General features: G+C 45.6%; 1 protein-coding gene and 1 long non-coding RNA gene across 7 annotated transcripts in view; one reads left to right on the forward strand and one right to left on the reverse strand.

Moving 5' to 3' along the window:
• The window catches only part of Pard3 (par-3 family cell polarity regulator), a 544,654-nt gene that overhangs the window by 158,992 nt on the left and 371,086 nt on the right, over nucleotides 1-14,576 (reverse strand). The window lies entirely within an intron of this gene.
• On the forward strand, nucleotides 7,895-14,337 carry LOC110300436 (uncharacterized). Its single transcript, XR_002378569.3, has 2 exons — nucleotides 7,895-8,104; nucleotides 13,966-14,337. It is a non-coding gene; the product is annotated as an uncharacterized LOC110300436 (long non-coding RNA).

Here is a 14,576-nt window from a genome sequence, read left to right on the forward strand (position 1 = left end):
GCTTAAACAGAGAATGTGTGTATCTGAACAGTGAAAGAACTCCTTTCACCTAAACCCTATGTGTGCTCTCAGATACCAGGGTACCTCACTAGCACTCATAAGCAATAAGGATGCTCTGTGACCAGGCACTGTGACCTGTCCACATCATCAAGAGGCCCGGCCACCATTACTACTGCCTCGGCATTGAGTCATCGCTTGGTTGTCCCTGTCTGAAGCTGGAGACACAGCTAGGACTTAATGAGTATATGATAACCACAGGGTGTGAGCAAGCCTGTATTTACTGAGAACAGCTTTACTGAGGAACCTCATAGGAAGACAGTACCCAGATAGCTTCCGTAGTGGAAACGCCCAGAAAGTCTACATGAGAGACAACGATGTTCAGGAACAAATAAGCCAGAAGGATAAGAAGACTCCAACAATTCGCCTCACTGACCAACAGGCAGCTCAGTAACTTCTTCCCAAGCTTCCATGCATGCTTTCCATCTGGCTCTTGACATGAAGCATGAACAAAGAAATGAGAAGGAAGAAATGAAATGAAGATAAGTCTTGCCAAGTGCTGGTCTGTGTGCCTGACAATGGCGCACTCCAAGTATGGGGACTCTAACCTCTGACCAATGAGGTTTACATGTGGTCTCAAGCATGAGAGTTCAAAAGTAGATCTTTCACCATCACGCTAACATTATATTAAAACATTGTGTGTGGGGACGTATGGGGGGTATGGTGTATGGTGTGGTGTGTGTATGTGTGTGGTCAGGTGGATGTGTGTAGAGTTCAGAAATCAACCTTGAAGTCTGGTGATATACATCTTGATTTTGACAGGGTCTCTCACTAGCTTGGAACTTGATTAAGCTACAATGGTTGGCCAGTCAGCCCTGGCTCTGTGAGTCCCTGCCTCTGCAGTAATGAGATTACAAACTCAAATGTGAGTAACCATAGTGCTTTTCAAAAACAAAACAAAACAAAACAAAACAAAACAAAATACCCTAGCTGAGCAGTGGTGGCATAAAACAGTCCCAGCACTCAGGAGGCCAAGGCAGGCAGATCTAAGAGTACAGCCTAGTCTACAGAGTGAATTCCACAACAGCAAAGACTACACAGAAACAAACAAACAAATTAACAAACAAACAAAAGGGGTCAGACTGCCAGGCAGTGGTGACACACACCTTTAATCCCAGCACTTGGGAGGCAGAGGCAGGCGAATTTCTGTGTTCGAGACCAGCCTGTTCTACAGAGTGAGTTCCAGGACAGCCAGGGCTATACAGAAAAACCCTGTCTCAAACAAACAAACAAACAAACAAACAAAAAAGAGGGTCAGACTTAGATCCCCTTGTGCTTCATTCAGCTAGGCTATCTTCTGCGTCTCGAAAAATAAACTATGTCAGTGTTAAATTTACTATACTGCAAAATACTTACATAAATAAAATTATGATCCTTGGGTAACCACCAAAAAATGCACAACCTGGGATTCCTTAACACACAGTATCCCTGGAATCTGCTGCTAGAGATGGCCTTGGAAGTCACCTCACATAACACAAAAGTGGATGGCAAACATCTGAATAGCAGTGTAGCAATTACAAGTCTCTGAACAAGTAGGACATCTAAATGACCTTTGCACTTCAGAGTCTCTTTTGCAACCTAGAGAGTTTGGTGGCCTGTTCAGCATTAATTACTAGATTTTAGTAGCTCTGCTTCTCTGTGCCAACTACCAAACACCAAGACAGTGACACCTACCACGGACAGGGCAATGCCAGGGTCTGAGAACCACTTGCTGTGTAAGATAAACAGGGCCAAGACTGTACCATTATTTACAAAGTATAAGAAGGTAAGATTCAAAGGACGGTAAATCTTTGATCTTCATCCATTCCCCCTCCCACCCACCCACCCAAAGGTCTCTCTGTTTCTGGACTGCTTTTAAGACTTAAACAGGAAGTCACTTCCTGGAAAGATAGTCTGCTTGAGTGCTGATGGCCACCCATCCTAGAAGAAGAAATCTAGTATGGTGGAGTGTTAGCAACACTCAGCATGACCCAACCTGCTAGAACAAGAATTTGGTGCCTCTTCAGGGTGACACCAGAGTTAGCACAGAAAACACTAGAACACTATGATTAAGAGCTTGTGCATCATTCGGGAGAATCACAGGTTACTTCTGTGATATATACACTATTCAATAGTGGCAGCTACAGCAGGGGAGGTGGTTCAGTGGGCAGAGGGCTTACCTACCATGCAGGAAACCCTGTGTTCAATACCAACACTGTTTAAACTGGACGTGGCAGCTCACATTTGCAACCTCGGCACTTGGAAGCACTTGGAAGGTGGAGTTTGAGGTTATCCCTGGCTACATAGCAAGTTACAGCTAGACTAAGCTACATGATATCTTCTCTCAAAAAGGGGAGGGGAGGTATAGCAAATACTAAAAGCAATGTAAAGGATGTAGCACACCACTAACCGAAATAATCACTCTTACAAATACACATTGTTTCTCTTAAGACTAGTCACATCTGCTTCCTTCTGCAGGAGCTCCTTTCTTCCTGGAAGACACAGCACCTCCTTAGTAGTGGACATAAAGCTCTCTGCCACTTGTGACTGCTGCAGGCCAGCCACAGCATCCAGGTACTGAGGCAGGCAGTGAAGAGTGGTGTTGGTGATTACAGGGGCAATAGCAGCAATTGCTGGGGCTAAAACAGCTTACTTTGAATACATTTTCTCTATTTTCAACACTCTGCTATTCTAAGACCAAAAGCCTCTGGCTTCTGGTAACTAACTCCAGCTGATAGCAGCAGCAAGGGATTAAGAAAAAAAGGTTTAACTCTTTTCTCTTTGGCTCAAGGGCCCCTGGCTGGTCAGGCAAAAGGCTTGGAGCTCAGTACTTCTCCATGAACTGGAGAGAAAAGAGAAGGAAAGAAAGAAAATCATTTACACAAATAACTTGCACACACACACTCACACCCACACCGTGGTCAGGCCTGACTACCTGTCTCATCAACTGCACATGCATACTTATAGACATACAAAGGTACCTACATACAAATACAAATCGACAGACAGATACATAATGCATTTGTTGAATGAAGCTGAGCCCCAGATGCCACACTTTATTCCTTCTCTCTGGCCTTCTTATACCTTCTTGGACAAAAGTTCTTTATAAAATTACCTCAGAGATAAAATGTTATGCAAAGGGGGAATTACAGAAAGATGTCCATAGAAAGTTCAAAGCAGTGTTTCACTCTATAAGCTCACTATAAGTTCAAAGCAAAAGTTTCACATGGCCTTGCTTTATCACAGCACACACCTATGGCCTCATCCTTGGACCTGACGTAGAATGAATGCTTTCCTTGATCACAAACTTGTCCCAAGCCTATATCTGTTCTTGGTGTAATTTATGAAAGCTCATTGTATTCCTTATTATGCAGCCTTTCTATTCTTCATTCTAACTTTATTATATCTTTTTGGCAAAACAACTAAAACCATGTCCTTAAATTGTCTTCCTAAAATTATCTGGATCAAATCAGGAATGTTTTAATGTAATTAATTCACCTAGACAGCATTAATTCATTAAAGTTCATCTTCATATTGATTTGCAGAAATTTGCTCAACAGAATGGGTTGATCCCCAGGAATCATTACACTATGTAATAGTGACAGGAAAAGGCATATCAGCAGCAAGAAGCAATCCTGGGATTAAGTCTCTAAGGACCCTACATCTCAAAGCTCACCCACTGCAGTCCATGCAAAACAATGGACTAGCTCCACAAAGTTCACTGGCATGTCTTATCCTTTTCTAGATGGCTTCTAACAGGTGGCATGGCTTTTGGTCTTTGTGCCACCGTGGAGTGGGTGGTGGTGGGTGGCAGCCCAGCAACATAGCGCATGCAATTTTAAGTCCTCGTGGCCATCTGACTTTAAAAATGGGGCTTATAGAGGGAGTGTCCACAGCAAGGGCCAAAATAGGTCTGCCAACTGCTGGTCCAATATATTCACTATCCTCTTCCTTCTATTAGTCAGGATCTGGTTGGGCAAGGAAATTTGTTCCATCCAGACAGGGCTAGATTTCTGTAGCACAGGAGTGTCACCAAGCCAAATAGCCATCATTCTCAGAAGTTTAATGAGGTCTGATCACCAAAGATCATCCCAGCTACTCACATAGAAAGGGGTGGGGAGGGTTATTGGAATCCTCAGTTATCCAGTATCTCTCCTAGTCAGCTGCATGCAATTCTGCCCCAATTTTATATGCCCTCAGGGCCTAGGGGACTTAGAGGAGAGAGTAGCAAAAGCCACCATCCCTGCTGAGTGAAGACTGGTCCTTCTGAGGAGCAGAGATCACTGGTAGTCCTGTGAATAACCTTCATTTATGCTCTCGCCCGATAAACTCACTGGTGCTCCACAGTGAACGTCAATGGGGAGGATGTCTATGCCTCCTCCATGTAAGGAATTTCAGCAATAATTTTCCAGCATTCTATGAGATAGATATCGGTCAGCAGAAGCACAGACTCTGAGGCTGGAGAGATGGTTCAGTGGATATTTTCTTGCTATAGAGGCATGAAGACCTGAGTTTGGATTCCCAAGGCATATATATACACACCTTCACTGCACACCTGTAAACCCAGAACTGGAGAAGTGGGGACATTAGAATCCCTGGATCTTGCTGGCCAGACATTTTAGTTAAATCTGTGTACTCAAACCCAAAAGATATTCTATTCCATAAAACGAAACTGGAGAGCAACTGAAGAGAACACCTGACGTGAGCTGCTGGGCTCAACAACATGCACACCTGCACACAAACACATACAGAGGTGCACCACGTACGTGCATAAAATGCAAAAGAAACAAAACATTATTAGCTCTGGAGCCAGCATCCTGGGTTCTCCTGCCTAGCTTGCTCTATTATAAGGAGCAGATGTGACTAAAGGGAACTAGTTTGATTGGTTTGAGCCTCAACTACTTCTCTGGTAAGATGCAGGCTTCCTCTCAGGTTTATTGTCAGGGCTACAAGAAAGGAACACTGGTAAGCACTCGACGAATATTAGCTATGTACATCATTGCTGTGATTTCCACTTCAGAGATCAGTGATTGAGACAGACAAGAGCCTTAGAAGAGGCTGACATAGCTTCTTCCTTCACTCTTGTTACCGCTAACAACACTAAGGAGATGGCTGGAGTTGTAACAGTATGATAGCGTTGAGAACAGAAATGTATGGACAGACATTCATTTACAGCAGCAGCAGCCAGAGCTGCAGAGTGTAGAGAGACAGATGAACAGTTAACAAAAGAGTGTGTTCATGCTATGGAATGCTACTCAGACTTGAAAAGAGGGAAATTCTGACACACGGTAAATACAGATTAAAAAAAAAAAAATCCTGGGAACATCATATCACGTGACATCAATTGGGGTGGGGCTACTATTGCTGGATGATGCCCTTCCTGTGAGGGACTTAGAGAGGTCGGATAAGCAGAGAGGGTGGGAGAAGAGAGGACCCTTGCTTAATAGGCTCAGAATGGCAGTTGTGTAAGATGACAGAGCTCTGGGGATGGAAGGTGCATGATGTAATGTCCCTGAACTCTACCCCAAAATGGTCAAGCTAGTAAACATTATACTCTGCATATTTTACTGCAATTTGAAAATAACAGAATATGGGCTGGGAATATAGCTCAGTTGGTAGAGTGCTTGCCTAGCATGCACAGCACCCTGAGTTCGATCCCCAGCACCGCACGTAACCAGGTGAAATGGTGCAGACCCATAATTCTAGCACTTGAGAAGTGGAAGCAGGAGGGTTGAAAGTCAACATCCGATACAACATCAGCTGTGCTTCCTCCGTAGTTATTTGCTGTCCATTGCCCATGTGGCTAGAAGGACAGAGATGCTTCTCAGGGAAGAAAGCCCTTTTCCTGGTTACTTGTGCTCTATGGAAACAAAGCAGAATGCCGCTTACAGAAGCATTACTTCTTACAGAACTCACACCTGCAGAACATGGGAACGGAGATGGCTTGCTGGCTAAGAGTACACACTGCTCTTTCAGAGGACTTGAATTCAGCTCTCATGAGATCACAACTACCTTCAACCCAGCTCCAGAAGATCAGACACACTTTCTCCACTTGCCATACACCACCACTCCCCAAGCCATATGAATAAAAATAAAAGCAAAATCTTAAAAATCAGATCTAAAATAAAGAATTACACGTTTCCTCAATAAAAATTATGGCTACTTTTTGTTTTTTTATTTTATTTCCTCTTGAGTCTGAATGGCAGGGACTCTGGAAATAAAAGATATTGAGATCACAGGTGTAGTCATGGTAGATGGTAGTACATTATAAAAAACAATTTCAAGTGAATAAACTCCTAAAAATCAACTGGAATGTAGGTCTGTTGATAAAGTGCCTGCCTGGCATGTACAAAGCCTGATGTTTGATCCCAACCACTGCAAAAGTAGAAGGGAAAGAGAAGAAAAGGGATGGGTAGAAAGGAGGAGGGAGAAGGGAGGAGGTAGGAAGAGGGATGAGGGAGGGGGAAAGGGAGGAGGAAGGGAGGGAGGGAAAGAGAGAATAAACAAAGCTGGTGCTTTGATGATGCCCACTATTTTTGACTTAGGACCTTCTCAGTGAGGGAAATATGAAGAAAGTTTAGAGGCAGGTACTGATTTTGACTCTCACCCAACCAGACCTCTGGGAAGGCTATGTATGGAAGACACTAGCTCGAAGCACATGATAAAAAGAAACTCAGTAAACTCACCATAACTCCTCTCTCTGCTCAGGTAAGACACAAACCACAGTCAGCAAGATTTACCCCTAATTTGCTGTTCCAGCAAGTTGTACCTTGGGAATACTCTACTTAAAAATGAGCCCTTCACATCCTGAACCCTATAATTGGGCTACTGTCGCCATTCCTGGGATAATCAGTATGAGATACCGTCTCAAAACCAAACAAACAACAAAACGAAATGAGTTAGGAATAATAGCAACAGCAGCAGTGGCCGGTGTCCACCTAACCTCTGATTAGAAACAGTAAGTGGCTTGTGATTCTGGACCATGTGTGTGGTAGAAAAGTAATACCCAGGGATTGGTATGCAGAGCTAAACACTGAGGGCGGATTCCACCATGCACTCTACTTCCCACTACTAATGCATCTCTAGCATGACCGGGGGGTCGCAAAGGAGCCTTTGAGAAATTTATTTGGGGTATCATGTGTGGGTTATAAACGATGGTCAGCAAACCTGAGCATACTCAGTACTAAAGAGGATGCTTAAAGCAAAGCACTGTATTCAGTTCCTGAGTCATTTTCTGAAGGTAGACAAACTTGCTAGTAGCCTAGGCTAGACACTTCAGTATGAAGTTCCCAGGACAAAATCCAGACCACACTTTCATGAAGTCCACTGGGGTGGAACCCACTCATCATGAGGCCAGCACCAGCCATCAAACAGTGGTGGCCCTGCTCTAACTGCTGATGAAAGCGTATCTCACAGTTATTAAAGTCATCATGGATGCTAGGCCTAGGTTTGGGAAAAGACCCACATTCGCCAGCTCTGCATCAGAATCCATTATCGACAGATGAGGGCGAAACAGTTTCTTTTTCTGCCTGGAGGCTTTTTGTCGGAGGGTTGGATTTTACGCACTCGTGTGACTGTGTTAATGTACAAGTAGTCAAGCTGTACAAGAGTACAGCTGACAGGGTAGAATAAAAGTAGAGCTTAGATGTGTCGAGGGATAGAAGGCACTCCCTTCAGTGGCTGTCTCCTGCATGAGGCAGGAGATTCAGCAACAAGAACTTGGGGACAGTACTGGGTTGGGCCACACTTGGGGACAGTGCCCAGTTGGGTCATACCAACTTCCTTCACTGTGGGTAAGCTTCAGCAGGGACTGCCCAGAGAAGCAGTCAAAGTTAATTTTTAACTGTAAGTGCTGACAGGCAGCTGCTCAGTGGTTTGGCTGCTCATTTGCAAGTCCACACCCCCTGGGGAGGGCATGCCAAACCAAGCCTGGCCAGAGTGATCAACCTTCCTTCATTACAGCCAGGGCGGCTCAGTGGCAGGATTGCAGACATGACAACTTCTACTTTGCCACCACACTCCAATCAATGTCCAGGAGCTGCTGTGATGCCCAGGGAACGCTTCACAGGTGAACAGGTGGGGATGTGTCTCTGCTGGGAGGGGCTTTCCTAGCAGGGCCAAGCCCAGGGGCTGATCGTCAGCCCTGAAGAGAACCTGGTGTGTTGGTTGGGACATGCCTGTCTCTTAGTACTCCGAGATGGAAGCAGCAGGCTCTGAAGGTCAAAGTCCTAGGTTACATAGTGGTTACATAGTAAGTTTCAAGACAGCTGGGCTATAGAAGCCCTGCCTTAGACTAACAAACAACAACAAAAAGAGGACAATTTCAGTCCACTCGCACCCATGACTGTTTTCTTATAAGTAACTATGCCAGAATCAACCCTTCGAAAGAGAAAGATGACATCATCTGTAATTGCAAAACAGGAAAAAGGCTTTGGAGCATGTAGTCCAGTGGTGGAGAATGTGCCTGCCAGACGCAGGGCTATTCCAGAACTAAGCATAAAAATACTCCCCGCCCCCCTTCGGAATTTAAAAAAAAAAAAAAAGGGAAATTCTTGAGGTTTAAAAGTTCACCTTAAGATGTGGTTTCCACCAGTTATGAGGATAGGGAATGGCTAAGAGTTGCCGAATAAACAGACAGTGGCTAGACACAGAACCAAGACCTCATACATGGTAGAAAAAAATGCTCCAGCACTGAGCCACAGCCCTGGACCCTAAAGGTGAGGCTTGAAGATTCCAGAGAGAACCACAGCAGGAGACATGCTGAGCACAGCATCTTGTCATGGGCGGAGCCTGAGAGGAGCAACATGCTCTTCTGCACAGTCAGCATCAGGTGGGCAGACAGAGACAGCCAAGGTAGAATTATCCCTGGGGGAAGGAGTGCAGACAGGTTCTGAGCAGCAGGCAAGGATGACTGTATACTTGTTTCGAGAGCGAAGAACAGAAGAGGTGGAGAGCGGTCTGAGGTGCAAGAAAAGTGCACGTAAGGAATGGGGTAAATGGCTGGTAGCATTGTGACTGGCACCAGAGCTCTGTGGGACTGTCCTGAACAGTAGGAAGAGAATGAGCAGGCTGTGCTTACCATCAGTGTTGGTGAAGGGATTCTGTCATCACATGAAGGACAGTCACTTAGGAGAGGAGGTTCGTTTGATTCAGTAACAAGAGCCTTATGCTCAGTTTTGGAGGATGGGCTGGGGAAGTGTAAGCAAACAGCAGAGTGCTTGCCTAGCGAGCAGGAAGCCTTGGGTTCTATCCCAAAAAAGGGGCTGGGTGGGGGAGGAAAGAAAAGAATAACTTGGGGATAACAAAAGAGCTCGGAGGCATAGAGAGAAAACAGTGCGGAAATCAGGCAGAAACGAAACTGGTCAGGACCAAAGGGCACAAACTCCTGTAGCTCAGAGCTAGAATGGGAACGCTTGCTTTGGCAGCACACACAATAGCATTGGGGTGGATTTCACCGCAGCTGTGGCCCATGCACAGGTCAGGCAGCATGGTCCCCAAAAGAGACAAAATGGCTGGCCAGCTTGGCACCTGGCTCCAGGATTTGGCCCCAAGGTAGAATGCTGGATTTCAGTGTGCACCACCCCCACTTCACGGAGTGATTTGGCAAGTTAAGTCACTTATTGAGCCCCGGTGTTGTTAGTCTCTCTACCCATAAAATGCAGCTAAAAATAGCACCTTCTAGGATTATGGCGAGGATTAAATGGGTTAGGGAAAATAATGTTCTCAGCAGATGTACACCAGTTTCAGCACGCAATGGCTGCTAAATGCCAGCTGCAGCAGGCTGCCCAAGGAAAGCTCTTCCTGTAAAGAAGTCATGGCCTGCATGTGCCCTACAAAGCCAGAAACAGGGCCCAGGAGCAGTGCTGTCACCAAACAGAAACGAGCAATGAGTAGAAGAAATGACAGGAGGACAGGTGTTCACAGTCCACTCAGCCCAGCCCATCTGTTACTATGGAAACCAAGAATATGATGTCATCTTTCTCTTCCTGAGATAAGGGGGGTTCCTGTAGTGTAGGGTGACTTTGACCTTCCTATCCTTCTGCCTTCATCCCCCCCCCCCCCCGCCCTCCACTCCCAGTAATAGGTCTACATGTATGCTCAATCGATACAGTGTGGGCCCACAGAGTCACACCCCTGGATCCCCTTAGTTTTCTTTTGCAAAGACAGAAAATAGTTACATGAGGAGAGAAAGAGAGCCTGGGGGTGGGGAGCAGTTAATTACAATATAAGTATTATAAATATTATGGAAAGAGAGGGTAAAGAGGTGTGGCTGTCATCTCCCTGTCAAACCACACCTCATTTAGGAGTGCCTGAAGATTCTGAGCTGCAGGAGTGGGTTAGGTCCCAGCTGAGTTCACACAGCGGCAGCATGTGCAGTACAGGTTGCCCTGCAGGAGACTGTAACAGCTCCAGAGCACCCCCTGTTGTCGAGGCACATGTGTGCCTGCATGTGTGAATTGCCATCCAGGGAGAAAAATACCTGATGCTGACATATGCCTCAGTGGCTGCTCACACCCTTTGAGGGTGCTTGGTTTCCTTGAGGGAAGGATCCTACCCCATTTTCTGAATCTGATGCTTTGAATCTTAGCATCACCCTCATGTGGCAACAGTAGCATTACATCATGCTTCAATCAATCACCACTGGAGCATACAGCCTAAGACCTGGGGAGCTATGAATAGCCCAACATGTGGGAATGCACATGGCTTAAGGATACCTTCTGTGCAAGGCTGGACACAGAAGAACACATCTATCATAACATGTAATAGACATGCAACACGCTACATAAAGTGGAAATACCCTGTACGATGTCTGCTTAGTGCCAGGACACACATGTGCAAGGCAGATGTGAACAATGGGATCCTCTTCCAAAGGCAGCACTGGCGTTGCCACAAATGCATGGTTCCTTCAGACAAGAATGTCTCGCTTACCTGTCTACTGCTTACTACACAGGTCTGGATTGCTCAATACTTGCTGCCACTGTCTAGGTTTAAAAGAAGTTGACCCGTATGAGGAAGGACAAGGGTGTAGGTTTCTAGGAAGTAGCTAGGAACACTGGCCAGAGAACAAGATACATGAAAAAGGGAATTCTGGAAAGCCAGCCAAAGGAAGGTGCTCCCAAGGCCACCATCCTGAGGTTAAGGAGTGCCTGGTGATACAGATCAGCTCAGGAATGCAGTAGGGAGTGCCATCTTGCTTAGTGTGATTCTGATGCTAGTGACTGAATTCTGCCAGCACCTGGCTCTGTAATGTCCTGCTTAGAAGGCTACCCTTTATGGCTTAGGGTGTAAAGCTCCACTTACAGTTAATGATCCAGGAACCAGGGGTATGTTTATACTGGCTTCTGGGCCAATGTTTGATGGCTGCTCTGAGGAGATATTATGGCCAGGCACTCTGAACAGTCCCAGAGAACTGGGTAGAGCTGCCCCAAAGGCTGTAGAAGAAACCGTAGGCACAGAGCTGGAAATCGAGGAAGGAGTTATGCTCAGTTAACTTCTGTTAGAATTCCTGGGTGCTGTGTACCAGTCTGCCAAGGCTACAGCAGGTGAAGAATCTAACATTCTCTGCCACTGTCAACTTTAACCCAAGGAAGCAGTTACTCATAGACAACAGCCAGTGGAAAGGAGAAAAGAGACACTGTAACAAGAAGTGTGGCAGGAAGTGTCAATGTAGCTGAGTGCTGTTTGCAGTTTTAGATCCACCACCCTGTAAAGCAAAAATACCACAGATTTAACAGTGAAGCCATCTGTGTGTGTGTGTGTGTGTGTGTGTGTGTGTGTGTGTGTGTGTGTGTGTGTAGGTGGGAAGGATATTCAGGTAGAGGGTTAGAAAGATAGAAGAGGTTCTGGTGCTAGGTGATGTCAGAGAGGAAGAGGCCAGTAATAGATGACCTTCAGGGATGCAGAAGAGGAAAGATCAGCATCACAGATCAGGTGATGCTCTGGGGGTGGGGGGTGGGGAACAGGGTGATATGGAAAGCCATGGAGTTTGCTGATGGACTTACTACAGTTTCTAGCTTCCATCTGAAATGGGCATTGTTCAAACCAGCAAGGGTACATGCTGCAGGCATGGGCCAAAAGATCAAAACTACTCAGGCCTTCTACTTTCACTCCCCAGACAACTCCAAAAGTTGCCCCATAGATACCTTCTTGCAGCCTCCATTTTTGACTCTAGTCATTGACAAGCTGCCTTCTGTGGCCACAGTGGGACCCACACAAGATGTGAATCCTAGGGGTAATAGACTGGGGCTGGAACAAGGTTCTACATATTCACAAGCCTACTGTTTGATATAAGGACTGCTATTAAGAGTTGACCCAACGCTTTGGAGCTAATCAAGAGAAGAAGAGAGCCATGCAAAGGGAAGAGGCAGATATACAGTTCTGGGGGCAAACAGAGACCAGAGTCTTGCAGCCACAAGCCCATACCCAAGCATAAATGTCAAAGAGAGTACTGCCCATCCAGAGCTCAAAGCAGGTACCTCAATTAGAGGTATAAACTTGGGAGTCCTCTCCTTAGCCTGAGACCTGAAGGCTCTGTTCCAGATAACATCTACTCTCTATGCTACTGAAAATGAGGAAGAAAACAGAATAGAGAAGGGAAGAAAGGGGCTGGAGAGATGGCTCAGCCCTTAAAGGCGAGGCTCGCAACTAAAAATGTAAGAGAAGGGGAGAGAGGACAGGTCCTGCAGAACCCCAGCACTAGAGGACTAGAAGGCACAGGATTAGGCAGTAAAGCGAGCAGAGCAGACAGCAAGCCCATGGGCCCAGCATAGGCTTGGAAAAGTGAGAGCATCAGAATGGAGACTGCTGGAGAGCTTTACAGAGCAGGATCAGAGGGAGACTTAGTGAAGGGTTCAAGGGAAAAGGGGAATGGTTCAAAATATGGTTCATTCAGAAGGATGCCTGATATGCACAAGGCTCTGGCTCCGCTCCCAGCACACATAAATGGGGTGTAGTGGTACACACCCGTCATCCCAGCACTCAGGAGGTGCTGCAGGAAGATCAGATATTCAAGGTCACTCTTGTTGACTACACAGGAAGGAAGTTAAGAGTCTAGCCTGATCTACATAAGACTGGCAGGGGCGTGTATGAAAATGGAGACAGCAAAGAGTTTGCTGTGAAGAGAAGGAAAAAGAAGGAGTTGGAGGGGAGGTAGAACTGAGGGATTCTTCTCCATGGTGGAGGATGGTCGTAGGCTGCAGGACAGTGTGAGTAATCAGCCAGGGAAGATGCAGGGTGAAGAAGGAAACAGTGCCAGGGCCTGGAGGAGGCCATCAAGGGCCTGAGTGACTCCAAAACCCTCCACACCACTGAAAGCATGTGCAGGACCCCACAACACCAGAAAACTCAAGTGTGAAGGCCAAGAGCAGGTCTCACAGCTGTTCAACTACGAGGGGAAACTCAACCTTCTGTTTCTCAATAAGCAATTATTAAACATACACCAGAAGAAAGCCATAAGCTACCCAGTTATGTAGGACATCGGGGCTTCCAGACACTTCCTTAAAAGTCCCTCGAGAAGACTAAACAATTACTTTATATATTAATCTGTGGCTTGATAGATAAAAACACATTTTGGAATAAGGTCTGCTTGATCTATCACATTAAATGTAAAAGATACAGAGCCTCCAATGGCACAGATAAAAGCGCCACACTGATGGGGAAGCTGCAGAGCCCGTCTCCAGTACATCTTTCAGCGGTGCGATAGCATTTATTTACCCTGCATTATTAGAAAGTGAATAGTCACTAGCCTTCAATTTTCACGTCAATTGCAGGGAAAAGATTCCATTTTCTACAGAGTCTAGGATAGAAATTGACTTAGCAGCTCGGAACTGTCAAAAAAAAAATCCTTTTAAAAACTGGTTTGCTTTATAGAGAGGACAAAGCAGGTGTCATCCTCCTCACATGGACATTTATATTCACCCCACACTGTAGGTCTACATAGGACAGCGGCTGCCAGCTCCGGATCACCTCACCTCTACATGCAGGCAGCTGTGGAGCCATCTGCCCCATGGGTGTTAGAGGACTCCATTTCAATGTTCTAATGAGAAGGACACTTGGAAAATACAGATCAGTCACCATTGCTAACAGGTCAATCTGATACTGAGTTTCCAGGGTTACGAAAGAGAAAACCCTACTCTGGTTTGAATTAAAAGCAGCACATACATACTACATTGCCCTTGGGATTTACAGATTCAGAACTTAGTTTGAGAAAACCTATCAGGTTTGGGCAATTATGAAAGAAGGTTATTCTCTGTCACAGGGACAATAAAAACAAATGAGCAATAAAAACAACAAGAATGAAAACTGTTTCTATTCTCGTTCTTTCTTTCCATGTTAATGTGTCACTGTGTTTTGTTTACAGGGGCAGTTCTGTAAATGCATTTTCTGTTTTGTTTTTATTTTATCTGTTTGAGACAGGCTCTCATGTATCTCGGGCTAGTTTTGAGCTCACTACTACGTAGGCAAGGTTGACCTGCTCTTCCTGCCCATAACTCCTGAATCCTGGAATTACAAACACACACCACCATACACAGTGTATGAAG

This window comes from Mus caroli, unplaced genomic scaffold (assembly GCF_978045245.1).
Source record: "Mus caroli unplaced genomic scaffold, Mus_caroli_1 scaffold_10, whole genome shotgun sequence".
NCBI classification, from domain to species: Eukaryota; Metazoa; Chordata; class Mammalia; order Rodentia; family Muridae; genus Mus; species Mus caroli.